The following is a 9,569-nucleotide window of genomic DNA, read 5'->3' as shown; positions in this document are numbered from 1 at the left end:
ACTGTCACACCGCCAGCAGGCCATCCATCACACTGGGACTCTGCCTACTGGAGGAGCTCACAGAGACACACAGCAGGGGGACAGCAGGAGCAGGATGGAGGAGGAGGAGGAGGAGAAGAAGAGGGGGAGGAGGAAGAGGAGGAGGAGGAGAGGAGGAGGAGGCATCCAGCAGGGGATGGAAGGAGCACAAGGATGATGATGGAGGAGGTGAAGGAGGACCAGGAGGAGGGGGAGGGGGAGGAGGAGAGGAAGAGGATTTAGAGGAGGTGGAGGCACTCAGAAGGCAGAATGAGGCAGAGCAGAGGGGAGGAGGAAGAGGAGGAACAGAAGGAAGGAGGAGAAAAGGTGAAAGAGAAGCTGGTGGAGGAGCACACACATGTAGGGAGAGGAGGAGAAGAAGAAAAGTAGGAGACACAGAGGAGGAGGAGGAGGAGGAGTAGATGGATGCCGAGAGGAAAGGAAGAAAAGGGGGAGGAATGAAGAAATGGAAGAGGTGGACAAAAAGAAAAAAGAAGATGACAAAGAGGACAACAGAGATGGAAGAGGAGGGAAAGAGGAGAGAGGCAGGTGGAGAGAAGACAGAGAAGGAGAAGAGAAAGCAAAGGAGAGAAGGTTGTGAAAGAGAGACAAGAGGAGGAGAGGTAATAAAGGAAAGTTGAAAAATTGATACAAGTTCGGAGAAGAAAAGATAATGACAAAAGTGGGAGAAGTAGTAGAAGCATAAGGAGAAGCCCCCTATTTGGCGCCGATGTCTGTTAGAGTACTTCTCCTTTATGCAACTCTGATCTGGAGTGACACACACACACACACACACACACACACACACACACACACACACACACACACACACACACACACACACACAGACAGACAGACAGACAGACAGACAGACAGACAGACAGACAGACAGACAGACAGACAGATACACACACACACACACACACACACACACACACACACACACACACACACACACACACACACACACAGTGGTTGACGACACGTGCTTCGTACTTCTCTGCCACCAGGATGACCAGTGTAGCAGGAGAAAAGAGAAGGTACAGTATGTCACAAAAGTGAGTACACCCCTCACATGTTTGCAGATTTGTAAGTATATCTTTTCATAGGACAACATTCAAGAAATTTAACTTCGACACAATGATTAGTGACCTGTTATATATATAGCTGCTTAAATCTGTTGTACACTCACACAAAAATCAATATATAAACATTTACGTTTGACAACGTTTAGCAAAAATGAGTACGACCCAAGTTAAAATTCTGTAGAGAGTGTCTGAGAAGGGGCTGTGTTGGCCCGAAACATCTCGAAATGAAAAAAGGGAGGTCATCGGTGTGCGTTTCATCCTTGCCTTACATTGAACTTCTACATTTTGAGTCTGCACCTGGCTAAAATAGATAATAATAATAATAATAATAATAATAATAATAATAATAATAATAATAATAATAATAATAATTGTATTTGTATAGCACTGTGTCATACAAGGCATGTAACTCAAAGTGCTTAACAAATGGGAAAAAACATCATTGTTAGTGATGGATAAGGAGAGGTATAGAGGAGAGGCAGAAATAGCAGGAAGGCAGAGGAAGAAGAGATAGATAGAGATTGTAGAGTCATAAGGTCAACATAGGTTAGGACCAGGATTCTTAGATGCGTAAGGTCTATAGTGGCTGGGCCTAGCATAAGTCAGAGATAGTCACACAGAGATTGGGCGCTCAGGTGCGGCCCCTGGTGGCATCAGGGGTGAGGAAAAACTCCCTTTCGCTTGAATCATAGTTTGTAGATGGGTGTGAGATTTGATTGAGATTCTTTTACATGTACTGTAGGGCATGAGAGAGGAATGAAAGTGAAGTGGTGTACTCAACAGCGACAGTGTGTCTGCATCTAAACCCACAGACTAGTTTCACAATAAACCGCAATCGACCCTCTTGGTTCCTCTTCCTTATTCTGCTATTTGTTTATATTTAGTTGTAAAGGACACAACAACAGTTGACTGGTGTTTTACGTCGAGGAGTCGAGACTGACCCACACGTTACATACAGGGTATAAGTTACAGTCCCTGGAGCAATAAGGGGTTGGGTGCTTTTCTCAAGGGCATTCCAGCTATGACCGAGAGTGTAGAAGCCAAATACATTCTCCCTACTGATAGTGGATTAGATCCTGCAACCTTTCGACCAATTCCCTAAACATTGGGCCACAGCTGCCCCATACAGTATCACAGCTTTTTCACAGGCCCCCACTGGACATCATCTCCGGTGCTTTTGGAATTCCCGCCAGCTCCCCTCTGGAGCCCAGGCCCCCTTCTTTGTTGCTGCCTTCCCAAGTACAGGCCTCTGACGCCTGGGCAGCCGGAGTGGAAAAGAGGGCTAGTAGTTGCCGTTGCTTCCAGTCTTTAAATCAGTGCACGCACATTAAATTATTTATAGGCTAAACCACACAGGAGGCTTTAGACTGACCGAGAGAGAGGGGGGGTGGGGGGGGGCTTGGAAGAGTGAGGCACTAGAGGACCACTCTGGAGCAATCAGTCTGCTGGAGGGGGAGTGGTGATCGGGACTGGAGTGCAGCGCACAGCATTAATTAGACTGGCTACTTAGAACCCTACAGCTGGACCACCTCTTCCCTTAAACAATGCCTGTCCTGAACCTCTGTGCATATGCAAGATTTTAAAATGTTTGCTGTTACAGTACCAGAATGGCAATGACCAAGTCATAGTGCATTACTAAAGCCCTTGTGTTATGTCAAAGTAGTCTGTTACTAGTTAACTTTTCATTCACCATTAACTCATTATGGGGCAATGGTTAATGTGGAACTACATTATGTTTTTTTTGTTTGTTTTTTTTTAACAAATGGTTGTGCACCTATGTATACTAAACTCTTTTAACATACAAACATCTCTTCTAAGTTGCAAAATATACATTTTGAATATGCCTATGACATACAGTGGTTTATTGCGGGAGCATTTTTGTAACTGGATTTCATATATAAAACCAACACTTTGGTGTAAGCAAATCAATACAGTCGGTTAAGTCCAACTTCTTAAAGGGACACTGTGTGAGATTTTTAGTTGTTTATTTCCAGAATTCATGCTACCCATTCAATAATGTTACCTTTTTCATGAATACTTATCACCACCATCAAATTCTAAGTATTCATTATGATTGGAAAAAATAAAATTTTCATACATGAAAAGGAGGATCTTCTCCATGGTCCGCCATTTTGAATTTCCAGACATAATAATTTTTAGCTGCAAAAATGACTGTACATGGGCCATACTACAAAATATTGATTTATTATGTAGTAAACTTTCATGAAAAGATCAAATCTGGCAATAGACAACACATTTTCAATGAGCAGCATAGTTGCAGTACCTTTTTTGACCATTTCCTGCACAGTGTCCCTTTAAGCAGCTATTTACATTTCTGCGCAAATTCTTCAGGACTTCAATGGTATTCATGTGATGTGTTTGAGGTAAGACTACCAGTGCCATTTATATCAAATTAAATAAATAAATAACACACAGCAAATGAAAGTTTGTCTTTAAGAATGAGTGGGGCGCGACAAGGGAAAGTGAAGGGCTTGGGCGACGAGGCTGAGATGACAGTGCTGTGAAGCAGGAAGTAGAATTAAGGCCTCTGTTATGTGTTTCATTAAACGGTCAATATATCATGTGTTTTCTGGATCATTTAAGCCACATTACAGTGCAGCGTTACTCTTTTAATTTCTAAAGTGCCTTTCAACAGCTCTCTCTCCCTCTCTCTCTCTCGCTCCAGGCATGGAGGAGGGTGAGCATGCATCTGGAGTCAAGGGCTGGAACAGGACAGACTGAGGAGACGCCACACACACACACACACACACACACACACACACACACACACACACACACACACACACACACACACACACACACACACACACACACACACACACACACACACACACACACACACACACACACACACACACACACACACACACACGCGCGCGCACACACAGGGAGAGAGCATACTGGGATCTGTGCATTTACCTTTGCGTATTACATGACAAAGAGCAAAAAAAGCTGGATTTTATATAAGAGTCTACTATTTTATCAACAGTCACAACAATATGGCAACTTCCTATTCTTCAGCAACGCTAGATTTTATACATTTCGTTTTTGAAAAAAATCTGCATTCTTCCCCACACTTGCGTCTGCTTTGCTTGTGGCCCTGTCTGTCTGCACTGTAGTGACCACTGGCTGGCTATGTGTCTGCCTGTCTGTCTGTCTGGTGGTGGTGGGCCTGATTTGTTCTGCTCTGCTGGTAACAAATGACTGTAGCCTTGCTGTGGCCGGCCGGCCGGCACTGCACCGGGAGCCACCGGGCTCATTTGACTCACCAGAGTGGCCCGCCAGTGAACCCTCGCAGCAGGGAGAGGAGCCAAGGTCAGCAAGGGGTGAGGGACCAGGCAGAGAGAGGGGGGTAGAGGGAGAGGGGGAGAGAGAAAAGGGGAGGACTGGAAAGAGGAGAAGGAGGGAGGGAGATGGACAGAGACATAGAAGGACCCAGGCAGGATTTGGTGAAAGAAAGAAAGAAAGAAAGAAAGAAAGAAAGAAAGAAAGAAAGAAAGAAAGAAAGAAAGAAAGAAAGAAAGAAGAAAAAATATACACAAAATGTTTAAACATGTAACACAGCTTTGGGTGCAGAGCAAACAGAAGAGAGGTAAGGAGAGGAGAGAAGAGGAGAGGAAATAAAGGAAGAGTCCTGAGAAAAGATGACAAAATTGTTACTAGGAGGTGAGGAGAAGAGATGGAAGAGGAGAGGAGATGGAAGTGAAAAGCAGAGCAGAGAAGAGGAGTGGAGATGGAAGGCAAGACAAGGAGAGGAGACAAAAGAAGACATGAGAGGAGAGGTGAAAGACGTAGGGCAGTTTTGTCCAGCGCAACTGATACAGGCCAAGCTGAGTTCACCTCTTGCCGACTTCCTGCCCTGATCCACGCATGGTGAAGATGCTGAGCACACAGGGAAACGTGATCCACTCCCACTTCACTACTGAGGGAAAGAAGGACAGAGAAATGCAGAAGGAGGGAATAAAAGAAAAAAAGAGAGGCAGAAATGAGAGATGGAAGATAAGAGAAAAGAAGTGGAGGAGACAGAGAGCTGAGGTCTGGCTATTCAGCTCAAAGCGAAACATCCATCTCCAAGGGGCATTTTCTGGTATGTTGTGATTTCCTCTGATTCGGAGAATACCACAGGATGTATTGCTTCAATGTTAGCACTGGGTGGTGGATGTGAGCAGGTGCTGGCAATGAGATCATCTATTCATATTGCAATCCACATGTAATGTGTATGTGTGTCACGGGAGTCGTTTACACAGCGAAAGCGATGGCACGCCTCTTTCCCCCTAATCAAATGTGTGGTTAAAAGGACTGAAACGAGCCCAGATTACTGTAACAGATGCAAGATAAAGCGTTTTTCCAAAGACTTCAAATGATGCATTTCAATTTCAATAAAGAATACTTCAGCCTCCAACAAACCCTGTTCTCTAATGGAGAGGAGACAGCGCTTCCCGGCCGCGATGCATCCACCAAGCGGATGGAGGAAGCGAGGGAGAGGAGGGAGGGAGAGAGGGAGGAAGGAAAAACACGTCCCGCCGCAAAACAAAAACACAAGCCATCCATCACTGACTGGCACAGCAAAGGCCTCCAGCATTTGTGGCGTGTGATCTGGGGGAAATATTTACACAAGCCCAGTGGGCTCCTTCATATGAAAAGCAAAAAAAGGGGAAAAAAACACATAAATGTTACAGAAATGTTCTGGGTGTTTTTTTTATATTAGACGAATTGCATCATTAAATAACATTAGAAAGAGGAAGGATGCCCCATTAATTTTTGCCTAAAAGAGTCGTAAATAGGCTCCGTGCGCCTATCTACAGCTTCAGTCTCCGGCAGCCCCCGCGGGGGTACACTTCCAAACCCATTCGATCCCATTATGCAAATGGGCACAATTTGGAAAGGGGAGAGATATAGATTTATACGGCCGTGTTTGGGGTTCGTCGCGATGCTTGGCCAAAATAAATTGCTTTCTAATTGTCTGTCTCAAAGAAGGAAAAAGGGAAAGGAGCGGGCTCTAATCGAGCAGGTCATTGAGTTTTTGTTTCTTCTACTTATTTTTTCTACTCTTTGTTGAATATAGGGTGTGAAACATTCAAGAATAGACATGTAATAAAAATAAAGGACACTGAATGGATCATATCAGAGGAGGTCTGTCACAAAGGTAAAAGAGATAACGCTGGGGCCATGGCCATGTCCTCTGTATTTTTTTCAATAATGTAAAATGTGTCTACGGTGAAAATCGATATATGATCAACAATTGCACTGTAAATTCAGTCTGTATACGCCACCCCCATTTATCCTCAAGGCAGTGAATAATGAAAACAAACATAAGTGTTTGACTGAAGTGTTTGAAGCATTCTAAATGTACAGTATGCAGTAAAGTTGACCTCAGTATTTGAAAATGTCTGGTTACGGCCCTGGCAGGAGCCTTGTGAAAAAAAAGATACATAAACACACACACACACACACACACACACACACACACACACACACACACACACACACACACACACACACACACACACACACAAACAAACACACTACTACTACTACACAAAGTACCCCAGCAAAAGGGGTGAAAACGTGAGGTGTCCAGGATTTGGGCCCCACATGGAGCGAGGGCCCCACCTTGTTGGTGTGCTCCAATAGCAATGGCCTCACAAAGTTAGTTTGGTGCAGTACACACACACACACACACACACACATATACACACACACACACACACACAGCCCAGCCTCCATCACTACATTTTGGGTACATTGGGGGCCGCACTGGTAATGTTGGTCAATTATGTTTCGACTCCTCAGGACCTTTCGATTCTTACGATTCATAACATTCCTGTAAGAACAATTCAAACACATACATGAACACTACTGTGTTTGTAAACATGCTGCACGTTACCATGCAGGCAGAAAGGTGTGTGTGTGTGTGTGTGTGTGTGTATTCATTCTACTTGAACCCTTTTTACTCTTAGTTTTAGTATTAGTAGGCTCATGAAAAATGAGAACTTCTTAGCTAACACACAATCTCACACAACAAAAATGTGCAAAATCTCAAGTAATGCTTGGTTGGCATCTCAATTGCACCATAAACACCACATCCTGTCCGCTTGTCTTCCGGTAGTTTCTGGTTGTGATCTGTCTTTCACTTTGACACAATTACACAAGGAGAACAGTTCCTTTTGCTCGAAAAGAAATGAAATTTGCAGTGCTGATATTAGTATGTGGCGTCTTTGCTGCCGGTGAGTTTCAAGCTTCTCTTTGATGTTAATGAACCACTTATCCTATCCGTTTTGTGTTTTGATTTTTATTTCTCTGCTTCTTTGTCTTTGTTCTAACAGAATTTGTTGTGGACGGGGGCCTCGATTTTACATTCGAATTTGAAAATGATTATTCCAATGAGAGTGACTACTATGACTATGTGGGGACCACAATGTCCAGCCGTGATGACTTGCTAACAACAGTGTCCAGCCGTGATGACTTGTTAACAACAGTGTCCTGCTGTCCCCTCTTGACTACAACCTGTGGAAGTGTTAGCCTCATCCTCTCTCTTATCTATTGGAACAACTGCTGGTAGGCCCGGGAACCGTTAACCAGGTATGCCTTAATCTTTTGCATCTTCAACACAAGTTAATTACAGAAGCTAAGATACAGTATGAATGGGATACATTTTCAAATCATTTTAAAGTTTTTGTGTTTTTTTGTACAACCATGACTACGTAATAATAACTAAATACTGTTAGTGTTGTTTCTTTTGCCAAATTCATAAAATACCTGCCAGGTAAGTAGACATTGCTGTAGGCAAGTTTGGCTTAATTTACTGTATGAGGCTCAAATTAATCCAATAACATTGTTTGAATCTATGTATTGGTGCCATCGCTAACAGCAACATGTGACTGTGTCTTGTTTTGTCTTGACTGTCCTTGCTAATCTGATTCTTGGGCCTTTTTCTGATTGAGAAGTATATGAAGGGTTTATTTGCAAAACGGTGTATCTCCATTTTTTGACTTTTGCATTTTATTATTGGAAATGACTGTTCAATGAGATCATATCACCCTTGTGTGAATTCTTACCATTCAAATATTTTGAGAACATACTTTTTAAGCTATATAAAATGCATTTTGCAATGCATTTCAATGGAATGCCCAGTACAAAAATGTAAATTTCCCAACATTCTATAAAATGGAGATACACGGTTTTGCAAATAAAGCCTTCATATGTTAAAACATGACCACTCTCAGTTTGAGACCCAATGCATTTCAGAACACTTCTTTATTGATAATGAGGAAGTAGGCCTATCTATCACCCATCATGCTCTCACAGTCATATAAATTTACATTGTGCATTGCTGCTGGCTCTTTATAATGCTGAGATTAATTTATGTCTCTTTAAGGTGCTGCCATGGCTGGAGATTGCAATGGAATAAAAATGTCCATGCACAACTATGACATGAAGTCAGCCATTGGTTGGAATGCACACATTGGTTGGGAGCATCTGGATTTAAATATGAAAACCACTTTCACCCCTGTCGAAGACTGTGGGAGCTTGGACAAATTCTTCAGGATCTTCTTCTTCATCGGCAAGGTCAACTGATGACATCTGCAGACAAAGCATGGCATTGGATATGAGTCATGACACTAAATCAGGACATCTTTTACCATGCAGTTCACTGCCTATTGTCATTAGATTAGCAAGTGGATATACTTAAACAGGCGATTGAAAATGTGTATTTTAAACTGAAATAACTTAAATACTGTAACATTACATTTGAAGGAAACAAAATCATGTAATTCATCATTATTGTTATTATGTCATATATATACAGAAAGAAAGGGAAAGAAGTGGAAAGGTTTTTGTTTGTGTAATCCAGCCAGTGTCTTTATGGGTGAGACAACCCAGGTGTTACGTACAGCCCCGTAACTAGTATTGAGGACACAGTTTCCGAATTTTTTGACTTTGATTTGTGTAAAGATCTGCATGCATTCCCATTTGTTTTTTGGAAATTAAGTCCACATATTAATCACCTTGTAAAATCACGCTATTTCAAAAGCCGACAAACGCCCCTGTTCTGAACACCATGAGATAGAACTATAGACTATAGGGTGTAACCTGCGCAGAAGTCAGTTTTAGTTGTGGTTGTGGAATATGGAAATGAAGGCAAGATGAAGAAAAAAATCTACTCTGAAACAAACTAAACTTAGCTTCGGAAAGCCAACAGGTCAGGGGAAAAGAAAGAGAGAAGGTGGAGAGTTCACCAGTAAATATAGCCCATCCTTAGCAATGCATGACTAGGAGGATGATCATCATCCTCAGCAAGCATTTCGAGCAACAGTTCAATCGGTCGGGCCCTATGAAACGTCTGTTTCTCCAGTTAACCTCAGACTTATGTTGTACAATTTCGGCTACAATACACTTTTTCACAAAAACCTGGTGTGCGCCTCCTTTTTTCCATTATCT

At 42.7% G+C, this 9,569-nt stretch overlaps 1 long non-coding RNA gene across 1 annotated transcript; it reads left to right on the top strand.

The window, feature by feature from the left end:
* The first annotated feature begins 7,260 nt into the window (after positions 1 to 7,260).
* LOC134456971 (uncharacterized) lies at positions 7,261 to 8,596 on the top strand. Its single transcript, XR_010036391.1, has 3 exons — positions 7,261 to 7,354; positions 7,454 to 7,709; positions 8,506 to 8,596. It is a non-coding gene; the product is annotated as an uncharacterized LOC134456971 (long non-coding RNA).
* The last annotated feature ends 973 nt before the right edge of the window (positions 8,597 to 9,569 follow it).

This window comes from Engraulis encrasicolus, chromosome 10 (genome assembly GCF_034702125.1).
Source record: "Engraulis encrasicolus isolate BLACKSEA-1 chromosome 10, IST_EnEncr_1.0, whole genome shotgun sequence".
Taxonomy (NCBI): domain Eukaryota; kingdom Metazoa; phylum Chordata; class Actinopteri; order Clupeiformes; family Engraulidae; genus Engraulis; species Engraulis encrasicolus.
The sequence above is the reverse complement of the archived record's forward strand: the minus strand, read 5'-3'. Positions and strand labels throughout refer to the sequence as shown.